Consider the following 18,656-nt stretch of genomic DNA (forward strand, 5'->3'; position numbering starts at 1 on the left):
TGCACAGCTGCTAACCTAAAGGTTGGGGGTGCAAATACAAGCAGAGGTGCCTCAGAGGAAGGGCCTGGTGATCTACTTCTGAAAAACCAGCCCTCAAAACCCCATGGAGCACAGTTCTACTCTGACACATGTGAGGTTTCTGTGAGTTCGAATCAACTTGAAGGCAACTGGTTGGTTGGTATGATATTGTAGAATTTGAAAGTCTCCAGGGACTTTAGAAGTTTAGTTCAAGTCCCCATCTAGCACAGGAATCTTCATACTATAAACCCTGAGGTGGGTGTTCTCCTCGTTGACATTTAAAGCAGGGGATGATTTTGTGCCCCCAGGGGACATCTGTCCACGTCTGGAGGCATTTTTGGTTGTCACAACTGAGGGAGGTGTGCAACTGGTAGAGGCCAGGGCTGCCGCTCAGTATTCTGCAGTGCCCAGGACAGCCCCCACAGCAAAGGGTTATCTGACTGCAAGCTGAGCTTGGGAAGCCTGCTTTAGGGATGAGCAAGGCACCTCCTCATGGGCAGTCCCTCTGTTTTCAGATAACTCTAGTTAGTATAAGAAAGGCAGGTGTGTAAGGGGCAGGTGGCCGGTGCTTGGGTTCAGAGTTCTATGAAGAAAGCCAAGATTACACAATTCTGGGTGTTGGCAAAGAGATTCATGAACTTCCTACCAGTGATACCAAGAAGGCTGGAACAAGTATCCAAATTACACTGGATCTTTGGGAACACAGTCTGTCCCAAGAGTTGCAAGTTAATATCTAAAATCAGAGATGCAGTGGACAACAGAATAAAAAAAGCATAGAAAAATGCACTGTCTCCCTGAGAAGGCCCAGTAAAAGAAAGGAAATGGAACAAGAGGTGGCAAATGGAAGGGAATTGTACAGCAGTCTCAGTTCCTGGTTTATTATGTGCTAAATTTCCCTGCCAGTCATTCATTCTGTCTCAGATACAGTCTTTGTTGTGTTTTGGTAAGTGTAAAAAATTATTAGTATTCGAAGGACCCTTCCCGCCTCATTCCTGGTAGGGAGGCTTTAGTAAGACAGAATGAAGAAACGGGGGTTTTGTTAGTGTAATAATGACAACTACTTTAAAAAAGTCAGTATTAACAAGAGGAATGTGTGCTTTGAAAAATATTCTTCATTTAAAAAAAATTTTTTATTGTGCATTAGGTGAAAGTTTACAGCACAAATTAGTTTCTCATTCAAAAATGTATACATAAATTGTTTTGTGACGTTGGTTGCAATCTCTGAAATACGTCAGCACTCTCCCCCTTTTCTTTTACACCCCAGATCCCCCGGGTCCACTCATCTAGGTTTCCTGTCCCTTCCTGGTTTCTCGGTTTTTTGCTTTTGGGCAAGTGTTGCCCATTAGGTCTCCTACACTTGATTGAACTAAGAAACAGGTTCCTCACGTGTGTGAATGTCTGTTTTATAGGCCTGTCTAGTCTTTTTTTCTAGTCTTTGGCTGAAAGGTGGACTTTGGGAATGGCTTCAATTCTGAGTTAGCAGGGTGTACAGGGGCCATAGTCTTGGGGGTTTCCTTTTTTTTCTTTTTTTTTTTAAGAAGGAATGGTTTGTTTATAGATCACAAACCAACTTTTTTGATTGTTCACCCCATTGATAAAAATTTTTGAGCATTCCCTCACAATGTATGTAGGTTTACTTATTCAACTACAAACGTATACCACTACATTAATAGATTGTCTATCTTATAAAACAGATACAAAATAGAAATTAAAATGAAATGATGATATATGAATATATTCTTCATGCACTCCAATAAATTGTTCTTCCCAACCCCAGTCACTAGTATGAATGCTTATCTCTGAGTAAACACAGCTAACCCCTATGGCATTTGCTGTATACCAGGCACTGTTCTCAGACTTTACATATTTACAGCAACCCTAATAGGTAGAGACAGTTGTCACTCTCATTTCACAGATAGAGAAATGGAGGCACAGAGAGGTTAAGTAACTTACCCAAGGCCACACAGCTCACAAGTGGACATTCAGGGATTTAAACCCAGTCAGTCTGGCTCCAGACTGCGTGTTCTAAGCACTGCACTACTGTGTCTCTCTTGCAAGGAAAGTGAAAGGCATAAAGCCTCTTCCTGTGACAGAGGAAGGAATCAGGCATGATGTGAGAAGCTGAGGGCTTTGAGAAGTTCCTTCATGAGAGAGTAAGACCTTGGCAGAGGAATAGAAAAGATCAAGGATATGAGAAGAAAGGGAGAGAGGCTAGAGGAGGAAGAGACTCCCAGAGGCTCCATATAGTGGCTGCTCATTGGACTGAAAGACATGCTGAACAAAAAGGCAAGAGACCCCTTTGCAGCATCTGCTGGTCTTCCATTTGGTCCTGGTAACAGACTAGCCTTTCACGAGTTTACTCACAACCTTGGTTCCTGGCCCTTTTTTTTTTTTTCCTCACAAGGTTTTAGCTTCCTTTACAAAGGGAGCTCCAAAAACATGTCCTCAGCATAGGGATGTTGTTGTTGTTAGGTGCCGTTGAGTCAGTTCCAACTCATAGTGACCCTATGTACCACAGAATGAAACACTGCCCGGTCCTTCACCATGCTGACAATCGTTGTTATGCTTAAGCCCCCAAATAGTGATGGGAACCACTCTATTTGAAGGTGGAGACTCATATTTGTACACAACTCTTTCAGGACCTTGAGCAACCATACAGCCAGAATTATTGTAAAGATGGGATCTCGATCTTGGGAGCAATGTGGTCCAACCCACTCCTCCTAAAGAGAAGCGGAGGGAGTAGGACCCTTAATGGAGGTCAACTATGCAGCCAACTGGGGGAAGAGCTAAGACTAGCGCCGAGGTCTCTGTTTTTCCTGGTTCTCTGCAGCTAAGAGGTCAGATTTGCCTTACATCCTTTAGGTCAAACATTTTTACAAGGGTGAACTCAGCTCAGGGCCAGTAGGAAGTTAAGTCCCCCCAGCCCCCCTTAAGTTATTGGGGAAGCTTGATGAAACCAAAGCATTAATATACTGAAGGTCCCCTTCACCTCTCGTAGAAATAGTGTCTGTTGTTAGTTGCCATACAAACCTTATGTACAACAGAACAAAACGTTGCCTGGTCTGGCATCATCTTCACAATCGCCACTACGTTTGAGTCCATTGTTGCATCTGTTGTGTCAGTCTGTCTTCCGAGGGTCTTCCTCACTCTCACTGGCCCTCTACTTCACAACACATGATGTCCTCCTCTAGCGATTCATTCTTCTTGATGACATAGCCAAAGCAAATGAGGCAGACAATGTTCTGCTGTGATCCATAAGGTGTTCGTTGGCTAATTTTCAGAAGTCAATCACCAGCCCTTTCTTTCTAGCCGGTCTTAGTCTGGAAGCTCCACTGAAACCTGTCCACCATGGGTGACCCTGCTGATATTTGAACCACCAGCAGCATAGCTTCCAGCATCACAGCAACACACAGGCCACTACAGTAAGACACACTGACAGTAATAATAGTAATAATAGCAGTAACTAATATCTAACTTTAAATGAATTTCTCATTTAATCTCCATAACAACTCTGTGACATAGATGCAGTTATTTACTTCATTTTACAAATGAGGAAACTGAGGCTAATAGAAGTTAGGATGGAGCTAGGCCTGTTGAGTTCCAAAGCCACGCTCTTTACTGTTGATTAAGAGCTATGGCTGTTAACCAAAAGGTCGGCAGTTCAAATCCACCAGGCACTCCTTGGAAACTCTATGGGGCAGTTCTGCTCTGTCCTATAGGGTCAGTATCAGTCAGAATCTACTCGATGGCAATGGCTTTTTTATAGTAATAACTGGGTAAGAGGGGTTAGGAATGCTTCAGATTATGGAAATGATGTCACCATGTCACTTCCTGTTTGATAGGAAGGGGTGCAGAGCAATGGAGGGAAGCCATATTTAATGCCAGAAATCTATACTTCAATTTCATCCCTACCCACTGCTCACTCTTGAGCCTTTAGTCAATTCAAGAACTATTTTTGGCTTCTACTGTGTACCAGACACTAAGCTGTGCACTGGGGTTCCAGCAGTGAGCACAATCAACATGGCAGACCTTGCCTTCATGGACCTTTGGTCTAGGAGCTCTGCTAGTTTCTCCCTCTGAATTCCCAAAGTCCCTTGCGATGGTTAAGGTTGTATATCAACTTGGTTGCCATGATTCTCAGTGGTTTGGTAATTATGATGTAGTTTAGGAGTTATGTAATAATGTAATTTGGCAGTTATGTAATGATGTAATTAACTCCCTGATGAGATTTGCTGTGAGCAGCCAATCAGTTGAGGGGGAGTTTCTTTGGGGTATGACCTGCCTCCAGCATATAAATGGATGTTCTAGCAAGCCTCTCACTCTGGACCCTGCATCCGACTCATCATCATTTGACCTCTGGTTCTTGGGACTTGAGGTAGCAGTTACCTGCCAATCTTTTGAGCCAGCAGCCTGCTGTCTTACCTGCCAATCTTGGGATTCATCAGCCTCTGCAGCCTGTGAGCCAGAGGGCTGCTGTCTGAACTGCTGATCTTGAGTTCACCAGGCCCTGCACCCACATTAGTCAGTCAGGAGAAGCTTCCAGCCTGATGCCTGACCCTTACACTTGGGACTTGCCAGCCTCTACGACTGCACGAGCCATTTCCTTGAGCTAAATCTCTCTCTCTCTATGTATACACATACATTCACATGCTTCACTGGTTTTGCTTCTCTAAAAAACCCAACCTAAACAACCCTGACTCTCTTCTTTCCTCAAGCTAGGAAAAGAAAAAGAGACAGCAGGCTTGCTTCTTTGAGAGTTTTCCTTCCTGTCTGCCTTCTGAAAGCCATACTTCATGTCTGACAGGGGAAAAGATTTTTCCTGACAGTGACAGACTTACGAGTTTTGACTGTGAAGTTCCTAATTAATTCTTCATAGATTTCTAGTGGTAACCAAATTTGTGTTTTGAGTTAAAAATGTAAGTTCAGATAAATTATTGTTGAACGTTGAGCTCCTTTTGAAGAGCTCACACTCCATGTTATATGCCGTTAATCTCTCTGCTTTCGACCGGCACCGTTTATCTTGCAGTGACGCACAGTGAGTGGTTACCATGGCAGAAGACAACAGCACCAGGCGCTCACCCTGTCATCGCTGAGCCACTGGGCCATCTCCTGAGCAACCCGACAAGGGCTCCCAAACCATCCATGCCCCTCAGCATCACAAAGGGTCACTTTTTAATGTGTTTGTGAGTGGTCTGACTTCTGTATCTGATCAAGAGCCTGGTGTGCCTAACCAAAATTAGGAGAGGAGCTTCAGTGAATCTCTGTGCAGAAAGAGAGGAGGAGAGAGAAAAAGGGAGGGAGGGAGAGAGTAAGGGAGATGGAGAGAGAGAAAGAGGAAGGGAGGGAGAGAAAGAGAGAGGGAGAGAAACATAAAGAGAAAGAGAAGCGGGGAGAGAGAGAGAAGGAGCTAGTCAGCTAGAGAGAGACACACACAAATAGATCCACAGCGTCAGAAATACAGAGACAGAGAAGAGAGTAGATATACATGAGACAGAAATAGAAAGCTACAGAGATGGAGGAGGCAGGAGGAGTAGATAATACTTACTGAGGGCTTGCTCTGCGCCAGGCACCATGCTGGGTACTCTCCTGTGTCATCTCCTGTATTCTTCATAATGATTATGAGGCAGGTCCTGTTATCTTTCTTATTTCTGAAGTGAGAAAACGAACTCAGAGATGTTAAATGCATTGCTTAAGTTCAAAGAATTCTTAAAGTGTGGAGCCAGTGCAAATCCAGGCAGCCTGGATCCAGAGGACACAGGATTTTTACCATGGTGTAGAGACAAAGAGAGGACAAGGTATAGAAAGAGAGACTAAGAATTGAAAGAGATACCAAGACAGACAGACAGACAGACACACACACACACTCACACACTGTCCGGGGAGGGGTAAGAGGAGGAATTTAAAGAAAGAGAGAGTCTGAGAGACTGTTAGAGGCATGAGAATCTGAGAAAAAGACAGTTAAAGAAATTACACAGAAAAAAACTGAGTTAATTGATACATGCACGCACAGGAAAAATGGAGAGAGAGGCAGAGAAAGAGAGGACTTTTGCTATCCTTTGATGTCAGACTAAAATAGCTGGGAACAACAAAAGCATGTATTGTGTGATTGTTACGTGCCAGGCACGGCTAAGCACTGTTTTTTTTTTTTTTTTTTCATTTTGTTATTATTATCATTCACAGTCTAGAAATTTGAACTCTGCCGTTATCAGCTGCGTGAACTTGAGCAAATGAATAAAACCTCTCTGAAATGCTGTTTGATTTCAAATTTTGTGCTTCTACCACCCCTTGAAACACAGAAACTACTCGAAGTGCAGTCCTTGCTCCTGAGTTATCAGGTACTTATCTATTTAATGCAGAGGTGAGGACTAACTCCAGAGCACAGGGAAAGCAGTGGGTAGGACAGGGATGGGGTGCTCAGAGAGGGCCTCTGGATGAGGCAGAACTTAAGCTGTAATCGTCATCATTGTCACAGCATTAACCAAAGGTTGGAGGTTCAAATACACTCACAGGTGCCTCAGAAGAAAGGCCTAGCAGTCTACCTCCAAAAAATCAGCCATTGAAAACCCTGTGGAGCACCGTTCTATTCTGACAAAAAAATGGGGTCACCATGAGTTGGAATCAACTCGACGGTAGCTGTTTTTTGGTTTGTTTCCTTGAACATTATGGTTCAGCCCTGTACTAAATGATCCACATATTTTACTTTTATTCCTCAGAGCCACGCTGAATTATTTTTCCCATATTTTATATGTGGACACTGAAGGTCCAAGATGTAAGGGGACTTGCTCGAGGCCAGAGAGCTGGGACATGGCCGAGACTCAAGCTCAGACCCACTTGGCTACCCAGGTCAGGTAGACCTCAGCGAGGACAGTTATTCCTTGCTTTACCCTCCGGCTGAATTTCTAAAAAGTTGTTTATAGGTCTTTTCTATTTAAAATTGAACTCAACTTCACTCTTGCCTTCTGTTATAATTTCAGAGATAATTCATCTTCATCACGAATGTATCTTCAATTCTCTCCAACTTCAGTTTATGTTATTTGTGGGCACGATATCCCCTCAGTCTCTCCAAGTACTTAATGGCGTATGAGCATTTAGAGCGCCCAGGGATCTTGCTGCTGGGGTTCCCTTCTGTAGAGTGATGATTTCCGTTGTTCTGGAGGTTTTGGTCTCTGAATTAGCAGAAGACCATGTCAGTCCATGGTGGTTGCATTTAATTGACATCAATACACCACTACTGATCAGCTGAAGAACACTTTCCTGATTCCAGTAAGAGAAGACCTCAGTGGAGAGGTGGTAGTTAATAAGATTCTTATTAGTCAGTATTAGTTAATGAGATTATTTTATTTTTCATTAAGAAAGCCCAACCTGAATCAGTTTGCATAAGAAGGAATTTGTAGGAAGGATTGTGGGGCACCTCAGAGAATCCAAGGAAATGTTGAACCACCAGGATTCAAGAAAAGATAGGAAACAGGCTGTTCACAGACCTATGCTGAAGGAATTATGGCTCACTCCTCTTGAGTTCTGTCACTAAATCCCCAAAACTGGATCTCCCAGGATTTCTGTACTTACTCCCACTGGAGCCTGCTCACACCAGCTCACAAGGACCACTTGTCAAACTTTCAGGAATCTTGTGAGTCAGTTGTTAAACCACTGCTGGCTTCAAATAGGCCATGGTGGGAGTATTTGTGCCCTGAGAATTGGAAAATGCTACAAATCAGGGCTTGCTTTTTTTTTTTTTTTTTTCTTGGAGTGGTAGCTTACCAGCATAACCCACGGTAGAATATACATGGTTAACCACCCATAATCATGTTTAAGAATATGAGCTTTGGAATCAGAGGATGGGGACTTGATGTCTAGTTCCACTACCTCCTTGCTTTGTGATCTTGAGAAAGTTTCTTTGTCTGGACCTCGGTTTCCTTACCTGTAAAATGAAAATAATGTTTCTGCAACCAAATAGGGCTTGTTTCAAGGAATAAACTAACCCACAGCACCTGGTTCACAGGAAGTGCTGTATAACTGCTAGGTACTTCCACACTGCTTTGCAATTCTCCACATATTTGTTTACTATTTTCTGGGGTCTCAGTACCCTGTACATTTTTTGGGAACAGTAATAAGCACTTAAAGTCTTGATAACGGAAGGAGGGAAGGGAAGGAAGGACAGAGGGAGGGAAGGGAAGGAAGGACAGAGGGAGGGAGAGAGGGAGGGAGAGAGGGAGGGAGGGAGGGAGGGAGGGAGGGAGGAAGGAAGGAAGGAAGGAAGGAAGGAAGGAAGGAAGGAAGGAAGGAAGGAAGGAAGGAAGGAAGGAAGGAAGGAATAGAGAATGGAACGAAGGGAAATATGCCCATTTTGGCTCACTGGTATGTCCCCAGGGGCTAGAACTGTGCCTGACACATAGCAGGTACTCAGTGCATGTTTTTCTAGTGGATTAATTGACGCTTAAATCCTAAGCCCTCTTTTGGAGCACTTTGTTATGTTCTTCTCCTAATGTCAACCCAACATCTTCCTCTCATGTAAATTCCATTCATTAATCATGTTTCTACTCTTTTTGAAAACGTAGAACAGGTCATCTCTTGCCTCTACATGAAGATCCTTGAGATATTTGAAATAAGACATTTTCCCTCATTTTTATTTATCTGGAATGACATTTCCATAGGGGCCTTGCAGGGATGTAAAAGAAAAGCTCTCTCTTTCAGGGCCAGACTTAGAGATGGTGACCTCATGGCCCCAGACACCTGGCCTGCCAATGTTACATCTCTGGATATTACTAGAAAAGGACATCATGGTTAGTAAAATAGAGGGTCAGCGCAAAGTGGGAAACTTTCAACAAGAAGAATTGACACAATAGCCACAACAATGAACTCAGACGTGCCAACGATCATGAGGATGGAGCAGGACCAGACGATGTTTCATGCCGTTATACATAAGGTCGCCATGACTTGGAGCCAGCTGATTGGCAACTAATAACAGCAGCTTATCTCCCCACACCCTTTGTTGTACCCAAGGCCCACTCATGGTGTTAGGGTGGATAGGACCCGGGAGGTTTCTGATCTCAGCCACCTGCTGTGCCTGGAACCAGACACACAATTACCGCAATCTCTGTGTCTCAGGCTTGACAGACCTCTACAGGAGAGATTTCTCAGAAATTGAGTGCCAGTAAACTAGAGAAGATGTGAATAAGGTAATAAATGTGACGGCTGTGGGAGGTGGCTTGTCAGCTCCCAGCCTGTGATGTGCCAAGACCTTTCCTCTCACTGGAGTAATCTCCCAAGGGTCCCCTAGAAAATGTGACAAGACCAAGACAAAGCCGGTTCCCGATGCCTTGGGGAACTCCAACGTCTTCATTGAGTCCCTGGAGGGAGCCACGTGATGTCTCAAACGTATCTCAGAGGAGAAGGTTTTGAGGCAGGCATACATGGCTTTAGAAGCCCTCCTCCACCCAAGCACCATGTAGGGAGGATTTGGGGTCTTCCGCAGCCGAATTATATCTTCTTTATATCATCTGTGCTGTATAGCTCCTTTCCTGGTTATTTCCATCCTTCTGGGCCAGGAGAAACAACTGGCTTTGGAAGATCCCCAATTTTTTTTTTTATTTAACTTTTATAGACCAGAAAGCAATCTTAGTCCTTACTAGGGCTATAAAGTGCTACAAGCACTATTAGGGACATCCTAAAACCATCAGGATGGAACAAAAGGCAGGTCCATATGCAGACTTCTGGGTCTTCAGAACAGAATCCCTTGATATGATTTCCTGATTTCTAGTGGAGAGTACCCACCAAGTACCTCCAGCTGGGCCAGGAACCCCCACTCACGATTTCTTGTCTAATTACAGGAGCCTTTGGAGGTCAATATTGTTGTTGCTTCTAGGTGCCATCGAGTCTGCTCCGACTGATGGTGACCTTATATATGGCAGAACGCGATGTGTCCGATCTGTGCCGTCGTTGCTATGTTGGAGCCCATTGTTATGGCCCCTGTGTCAATCCGTCTCATTGATGGTCTCCCTCTTTTTCACTGACCCTCTACTTTACCAAACATGATATCCTTCTCCAGCAATTGGTCCTTCCTGATGATGGGTCCAAAGTAAACAAGCCGAAGTCTCCTCGTCCTCGCTTCTAAGGAGCGTTGATATTACTGCCTCCATTTTACAGATCAGAAAACTCCCGGTGGTTTAGCTTCCAGCATCACAGCGACACGCAAGCTACCACAGTACACCGAACTGACAGACAGGTGGTGGACCCAGTTTGCAGAGGTGGCAAATCAGCTGTCCATGCTCACTTGAGGACTCAACGGAGCATTGCAGTCCATGGGGGCAAAAGAGGAACAGCCTGACACAGACAAGATGGAATTATTCATCTTTGCCTCCTGGGTGGGGAGCTGAGAGGCAGAGACGGTGGGGGTAGGGGGGGCTCTGCTTGCTCGGGCGTAGACACGAGCACACAGTTAATGTCCATTAAGTTAACTAAGCGTAGATCTTTCACACTAATTACAGAAGGGCTGCAGCAGGGGCCTGGACAAACATCTAACACACCATCCAATGAGTCAGAGGAATCCCCAAGCTGCCTTCACTGGCCTGGAGCTGCAGTGGCTAATCGAAGCCCATCTTGCTGCATGTCTCTGGATGGGGAACCATATGCAAACCCCCAATGGCCCAGACCCACCACCCGGCTGCTTAGATTTATTCTTGAGTTGTTTGCTAGACACGCTCAGCTTAAGGAGGGAGGATAGTCTCCCCACCCCGCTCCCTTTACAAGAAAGGACTTGCAGGCAATTAGCGAGGCTGCAAAGCCAAGGTCAGCCTGGATCCCTTTTCTGGACCCAGTATCTGGAGTTCACTGCGTAAGGTTTTATAAGCAAGCTGCGGAATGCGGAATTCAAACTTGAACATGACTTTGTGAGTGAATGTTTTAAAGATTAGGGATGGAAAGAGAAACCGTCTCTGCCTTAGCTAGCTCTTCTGTTGCTTCGAATGCCTTGAGATTTCATGAGATTTACTTATTTCCTCATCCCCTGTCTTGTTCCAAAATGGACTGCAAGCCACGAAGGCTCAGGATGGCTGAAAGGGGGTCTTGGGGATTTTAAACACCGGAGTTCACGACCTGGTACTGTCACCTAATAACCCTGTGACCTTGGAAAATTGTTTAACCCTCCCAAGCCTCAGGGTCCTCAACTGCTAAGGGCCATGAAGGCTTCATAGGGTCTTAGTGAGGTTGCAATGAAATAACTGCCCAGAGCCATTTCTTAGTGTAAGGTACAGTCCTGGGTCTTGAAGAATACCCAGAGAACGTGTAGATCTTTAAAATGGATGCTGTGTGGAGAAGGATTCAGAGACTGAACCCCAGAACACGGCAGCAATTGGTTAGCAATGCAAGTCATCAGTGCGTGTGGTGGACGTGTGAAGGAGGGAATGGTGTCCCAGGTAGCAGAAACAGCATGGACAAGGCGCAGCAATTATACCTAACATTTAATGGTCTTATTATTTGCCTAAGGAGCCCCGGTGGTGCAGAGGTTAAGTGCTTGGTTGCTAACAGAAAGGTTGGCAGTTTGAATCCACCAGCCACCCAATGGGAGAAAGATGTCAGTCGGTTTCCATAAAGATCACAGCCTAGGAAACCCTGTGGGTCAATTCTTCCGTGTGCTATAGGTCGCTGTGAGCCGAAACTGACTCGATGACAATGAGTGTTTTCTTTGTTTATTATACACTTAGAATCCCTGGGTGGTGCACATGGTTAATGCACTTGGCTACCAACCGAAAGGTTGACGGTTCGAGTCTACCAAGAGGTATCTTGGAAGAAAGGCCTGGTAATCTATTTATGAAAAATCAGCCACTGAAAACCCTATGGAACACAGTTCTACTCTGACACACATGGGGGTCACCATGAGTTGAAGTCCCCTTGATAGCAACTGGTTTTATTACACGCCAAGTACTTTTGTAAGTCATTTATAATATATGTTAACTTGGTTAATCCAACAATCCAATAAGGCAGTGGTTCTCAACCAGGAGTGATGTTGCCACTTCCCCCCAGGGGACATTTGGCAATGTCTGGAGATATTTTCGGTGGTCACAACTGGGGGTGGGCTGGGTGTTACTGACAACTAGTGGGTAGAGGCCAGGGACACTGCTAAGCATCAGACAATGCATGGTACAGCCCCCCCCACCCCAAAGAATGACATGGCCCCAAATATCAATAGTGCTGAAGCTGAGAAACCATTTAATAAAGTATGTTGTTGTTGTTAGGTGCTATCAAGTCAGCTCTGACTCCTAGTGAACCTTATGTATAACAGAACAAAATGTTGCCCGGTGCTACACCATCCTCACACTCATTGCTGTGTTTGAGCCCATTGTTGCAGCCACGGTGTCAATCCATCTCATTAAGGGTTTTCCTCTTTTTTGTTGATCCTCTACTTTACCAAGCATGATGTCCTTCTCCAGCAATTGGTCCCTCCTGATAACATATCCAAAGTAAGCCAGACGAAGTCTTGCCATTCTCGCTTCTGGGGAGTATTCTGGCTGTACTTCCTCCAAGACAGATTTATTTGTTTTTTTTGGCACTCCATGGTATAATCGACATTCTTTCCAACATCATAATTCAAACGTATCAATTCTCCTTCTGTCTTCCTTTCTCACTGCAATAAAGAATGAGTACTATTATTCCCATTATATGGATGGGGGAAGTGAGGCACAGGGCAGCCAAAGCACTTTCTCAGCGTTGCTCAGGCAGTTAGTTGCTGATCCAGGATTTAGACCCAGAACTCGTGCTCTCACCCTCTGTGGCCACACAGCCTCTCAGAGGGCGGAGGCACTGAAGGCATTTAGTAAGAAAGCTGACAGGGAGGACTGAGAGGAATTCTGAGCAATTTCTGAGAAATAAAAGGCAGGTTGCAGCTACAGCGACTTACTATGTTTTTACTTTGTTTGTACTGATGCCAGACCTTCCCTCCCCTAGGCCAGCTTCTCCAAGTCCCTGCTGCAAGAGTTCAGTTCTCTGTCAAATTCCCTTTGGCATCAGGGTTCCTTCTAGCTGCGTCTGCTCTTTTTTCTCCTCCATTGCTGCAGGTTACAGCCCATGAGTGCAATTTGTGCTGACACGCTGCTATTGCCACCTTTGCCCAGGAAGCTGGAAGTTGCTTGGCTTCATGGGTACAAAACCCCACCATTGCACTTCCCAAGGGAGTAGGCAGGGCTGGGGCCAGCCCTGGCACCATTGGTAAAACAGCATTCTCAGGAGCTGCTGCCTATGGCATGTCTGGCAGTCAGGTACCGGGTGGGCAGTCACCTGGAGCCTTGGGAGGCTGGCCGCCCCAGAGCCAGCCTCTCCTGGGGCTGCAGGAAGCCCTGAGACTTTGCTCTGCCCTGCGCTGCTGTGTCAAGCAGGCAGTTGTGAAGAATTTGCTTTTTTGGTTAAAAGATTTCTCAAGTTTGATGTGTTTCTTTGTAACTTACAATGTATGGGTCACTGGCAATATATTTTTTCAACTTACTGTAACTTATTGAATATTTATCACTCTGTGAGTTAGAATCAGGATTTGAATCTGCGTATCCTTGGTGGTGCAATGGTTAAGTGCTCAGTTGCTACCTGAAAGGTTGGCAATTCGAACCCACCAAGCCGCTCCATGGGAGAGTGACCTGTAAACATTAAAAAAAAAAAAAAAAAATTACAGCTTAGGAAACCCTGTGGGGCAGTTTCTTCACTCTGTCTCATGGGGTCACTGTGAATCAGAACTGACTCGATGACACTTAATAACAGCAACAGCTTTGTATGCATGTAAAACCTGGACAATGAAAAAAAAGCAGAAGAAGAATTGATGCATTTGAATTATGGTCTTGGTGAAGAATATTGAATACCCTGTGGACTGTCAGAAGAATGAACAAATCACTCTTCAGCTACTAACCAAATGTTGGTGGCTTGAATCCACCCAGAGGCACCTCATAAGAAAGGTCTGGCAATCTACTTCAGAAGAAATACAGTCAGAATGCTACTTAGAAGTGAGGATGGTGAGACTTTGACTCACTTACTTTGGACACATCTGTCATCAGGAAAGACTACATGTTTGGTAAAATAGAGGATCAATGGAAATAAGGGAAACCCTCAATGAGACGAACTGACACAAGAGCCAAAACAATGGACTCAAACATGCCAACGATCATGAAGATGGTACAGGCCTGGGCGACATTTCCTTCTGTTATACGTAAGATTGCCAGGAGTCGGAGCCAAGTTCAGAGCAACTAAACCGACAAAGCCTGGGTGCAATGACTTTGGTGTTTCCTACTGTGCTATATACTCTCATACCCACCTGAGTTTGTGGTTTTTCATGTGAACAGAGGAGGACGAAGAGAAATGGGTTATAGAATCACATTTGGTAGCTATGCAATAGTGAGCACACAGCTGCGGCACCTCTCTGAGCCTCACTTTTCACCTGTAAAATGGGGATAAAATTGCCTCGTGGGGTGGGTTGTTGTGAAGATTACTACTTGTTAGGTTTAGACATAAAAGATGATATTGCCAAAGCCTGAGAGGGCAAATGGTTGCATGTCTCACACCTATTTCCTTCCTTTCTTAACATCGGGTGTGGAGAATGACTCACAGATCAGGCCCAGGTTCTGATTGATTAGTGATGTCTGTTATGGATGCAGGTGTAGGAGGGGAAGTGTGTGTGCCTGGTGTTTCCCTGTAGGCTATAATAAATAGACAATAGAAGCTGTAGTGCTCATTACTGTGACTGCTAATGTTGGTTATTTAAGTCACTGTGAGGTCAAAATACGGACTCCTCTGAGGGAGGCTAAAAATTGATGAAGGAAGAAAAGTTGCTGATTTCCCTTAAACTGGCAGCTCTCTGTGATCAAATGGCTATGCTCTCGAGAGGGCTTTAACATGTTTTGACAGAAGGACAACTGGAAGCCAAATGACTTGGCTACAATCATATCCTTAGCTGACACTTGTTCTTGCTGTGCAGGTTGGAATAATGCGGGCGCCTTACAGTGATGGAGACCTCACATCTCTCAGAATGGGGCTAGGGCTGCCTGAGTGATCAGTGAGACTGCCAGGGAGTCAGCTGAGAAACTGACCTGAGTGAGCATCTTCTGTCAAACATATATGAGGAAGGGAGTTGATGTTAAGAGGAAAAATGAAAAATATCTGTAGTTAGTGAACACGGGCTGGTTTTGCTTGCACTGGTAGGACCCCTTCTTCAAGTAAAAGCACCCCACTTTTCCTCTGGGGACTCACCCTTCCCCAGCTCCAGGTGAGGGCTCCTGAGTTGGGTCTGGCCAATCAGAATACTGCATCCCTAGACACAGTGTCCCTGGGTGGCAAAAACAATTAAGTTCTCAGCTTCTAACCATAGGTTGGTGGCTTGAATCCACCCAGAGGAACCTCAGAAGAAAGGTCTGGCAAAGTACTTCTGAAAGAGCACAGCCATTGGAAACCCTGTGGAGCACAACTCTACTCTGAAACACACGGGATCGCCATGAGTTGGAGTTGGCTTGACCACGGCCGATTTACTTATTTATTTATTTTTGCCATGGAGATAGGTTTAGGGATGGTCACACGATCAAATCAGTCCTCTGAGAATTAGACCCAGGAATTTTTCCAGAACTGTTGGGAAAATGGCACAGTGGTTGAAGTGGTGAACTGCTAACCGAAATCACCAGCAGTTTTGAACTGTTGTGACCCACAGGGTTTTCATTGGCTGGTTTTCAGAAGCAGATCCCCAGGCCTTTCTTCCCAGTTGGTCTTAGTCTGGAAGCTCCCCTGAAACCTGTTCAGCTTCATAGCGACATGAAAGCCTCCACTGACAGACTGTGGCTGTGCATGAGGTGCCTCAGCTAGGAATCCAACCCCAGTCTCCCGCACGGTAGTCAATAATTCTACCACTGAACCATCACTCACCCATTGGGAAAAGTTACTTTCTATTCATTAGCTTTGCTCAACAGCTACTATGTTAGCTTAGAGTTGCCAAGGCCACTTTTGTCAGTTCCTCTGAAAGCAGAGGAAAGTGGAGATGAGAGATGGCAGGAAGCAGAGTTTTGACAATTCCATTTATGCATCTGGATCCAGCCACACCTGCAACTGATTATACCTGAACTTTTGTGAGCTTTTGCCTTAACCAATCTATGATGGATTTTTTTTTTTGTCACCAAAAAAAGAGTCCAAATAGTTCTAACTAATATATTTAGTCAAAATAGTATTTCCTCAAAGTCAAGGAAACTTCCCTACACTGCTAGAAGAAAGAAGGTGAAAAATGAAGACAAACAAGACTGAGAATTATACCAGTACGGTGACCACTACTGTGATGACTTGCATAAACAATGTCGTTGTTATGTTTTTGTTAGTTGCCCTTGAGTTGGCTCCAACTCATGGCGACCTTATATGCAACAGAACAAAAAGTTGCGCAGTCCTGCACCATCGTCATGATTGTTGGCATGCTCGAATCTGTTGTTGCAGCCACTGTGTATTATCAGTGTCCAAACTAGGGGAGTCATCTTCCAGCATTATATTGGACAATATTCTTTTGTGGTCCATGGGATTTTTACTGCCTAATTTTCAGAAGTAGATCACCAGGCCTTTCTTTCTAGTCTGTTTTAGTCTGGAAGCTCTGCTGAAACCTGATAACCATGAGTGACCCTGCTGGTATTTGAAATAACAGTGGCATAGCTTCCAGCATCAAAGCAACAAGAAAGCTACCACGGTATGACAATAAGCCCCAGGCCAGGTGGTTTTTATGAGTTATCACTAATCCTAACAACAACTCTATACTGTGAACTATATCTTCCAGCTGCAAAAAACAAGACTCAGGGAGGTAATGTGTCATGTCCAAGGTGAAACAGCTGGCTAAGTTACAGAGCTTAGATTTGGGTCCAGCTCCTTGTACTCTAAACTCGTTGTAGAGTCAGTTCTGCGTCATGGCGACCCCACCTGTATCAGAGTAATACTGTGCTGCATAGGTTTTTCAGTGGCTGATTTTTCAGAAGTAAATTAACAGACCTTTCTTCTAAGGTGCCTCTGGGTGGACTTGAACCTCCAGCCTTTTGGTTAGCAGTTGGGAATTTTAACCATTGCACCATTCAAGACTCCCAGTGACTCTAAGACCAGTGCTTTTCACTACACACTAGATGACTTCTTGTCAAACAGCAACCACACAGGAACCTGGGCTGACTTTGATCCAGATAAAATGTTGAACCCTCCACACATGCATTATCTTCTTGAGTGAACAAACACTCAGGCCATAAAAAAAAAAAAGAAAACATAGACACTGAAAAAACAAAATATTAAGAAAGGAGAAATCTTTAGGCAAGAAGCACAAAAGCTGCTTGGCCTGATACACAGAGCTACTTAAGCAACTTATATTAAAATAATTGATCAAATGGGTATTATCAACTACTGGAATACACAGCAGTAACGGCTGTCTGTAGTTCACTGCTTAACCTAGAGCCTTCTAAGGAAACTCCAAGGAGCTCTGTAAAGGATATTACTGCAGTGCGTATTCCTGGAAAGACAGTGGGTAACCACATTTCAAGCACATTTTGATATCTGTTGGAACAACAATGATCAATGTGGCCGAGCAGCTGATAATCTCCCAAGGTGCAGGTGGGCTGGAAACACTTGCAGTTCTTTGCCTGAGAAAATGTCTGTCTCAGCATTCAGCCAAGAGGGCTCCTTGACAGGTAACATGTCACTCATTAGTGAGCAATTTGTTCTGGGCTTGAATGAAAGCCGATCTTTCTTCTCTGAGACCTTCATTAAGCACAAAGGGCTAGTCTTAAACTGCACTGGGGACATTTTTACCTTCAACATCATAAATGTTTAAAAATGAGAACATGTCTGGTCCAATGCAATGAATTTTTCAAAACGAAAAATCTCTTTTTCCATTTGTATTCCCCATCTCTCTATAGTTTAAATTCAGAGGAAATAGCTAATGACGATAACAAGGAGGATGATGATGATAATGAGAAAAGCCCATTGCCAACTCATAGCAACCCTATAGGACAGAGTAGAACCGCCCCATAGGGCTTCCAAGGCTGTAAATCTTTACGGAAGCAGACTGCCACACTTATCTCCTGAGGAGCTGCTGGTGGGTTTGAACCGTTGACCTTCTGGTTAGCAGCCAAGTGCTTAATCACTTTGCCATCAGGGTTCCTTTTCGCTTTGAGATTGCATAATAGGGATTACATAATCACTTGTGTCGTTGTTAGACTAATGTCTGACTCTCTCTTTAGAAGGTAAGTTCCATGAGAACAAGCATTGTGCCATTTTTGTTCCACATTATATTCCCGGGGCTTATCAAAGGGCCGGGTGTGTAGTAAGACCACAGTAAATATTTTATAACAACCCTATGGGGTAGGCCAATATTACTAACCAAATTTTATAGATGAGGAAACTGAGGCACACAAAGAGAGTTAAGTAACTTGCCAGGAATTGAATCTAGCCCTGTTTCCACAAGCTCTGCCCTTATCGTTATGTTACGGTGACTTCCTCTAGAAGCTGACCTTCCTCTCGGCACGCTTGAAAGAACTAAATGAGGATTGGTGAGCCTGAAGACCCTCGTGTTTAAATAGGTCTGGAAGTTTAATGCTTTTGCTTGAATCTGATTATCTCCATAGTCTCAAGAGCACTTTCCATTTGGAATTCAAAGTCCCAACTCCTTA

The sequence above is a fragment of the Loxodonta africana genome, chromosome 12, assembly GCF_030014295.1.
Source record: "Loxodonta africana isolate mLoxAfr1 chromosome 12, mLoxAfr1.hap2, whole genome shotgun sequence".
Taxonomy (NCBI): domain Eukaryota; kingdom Metazoa; phylum Chordata; class Mammalia; order Proboscidea; family Elephantidae; genus Loxodonta; species Loxodonta africana.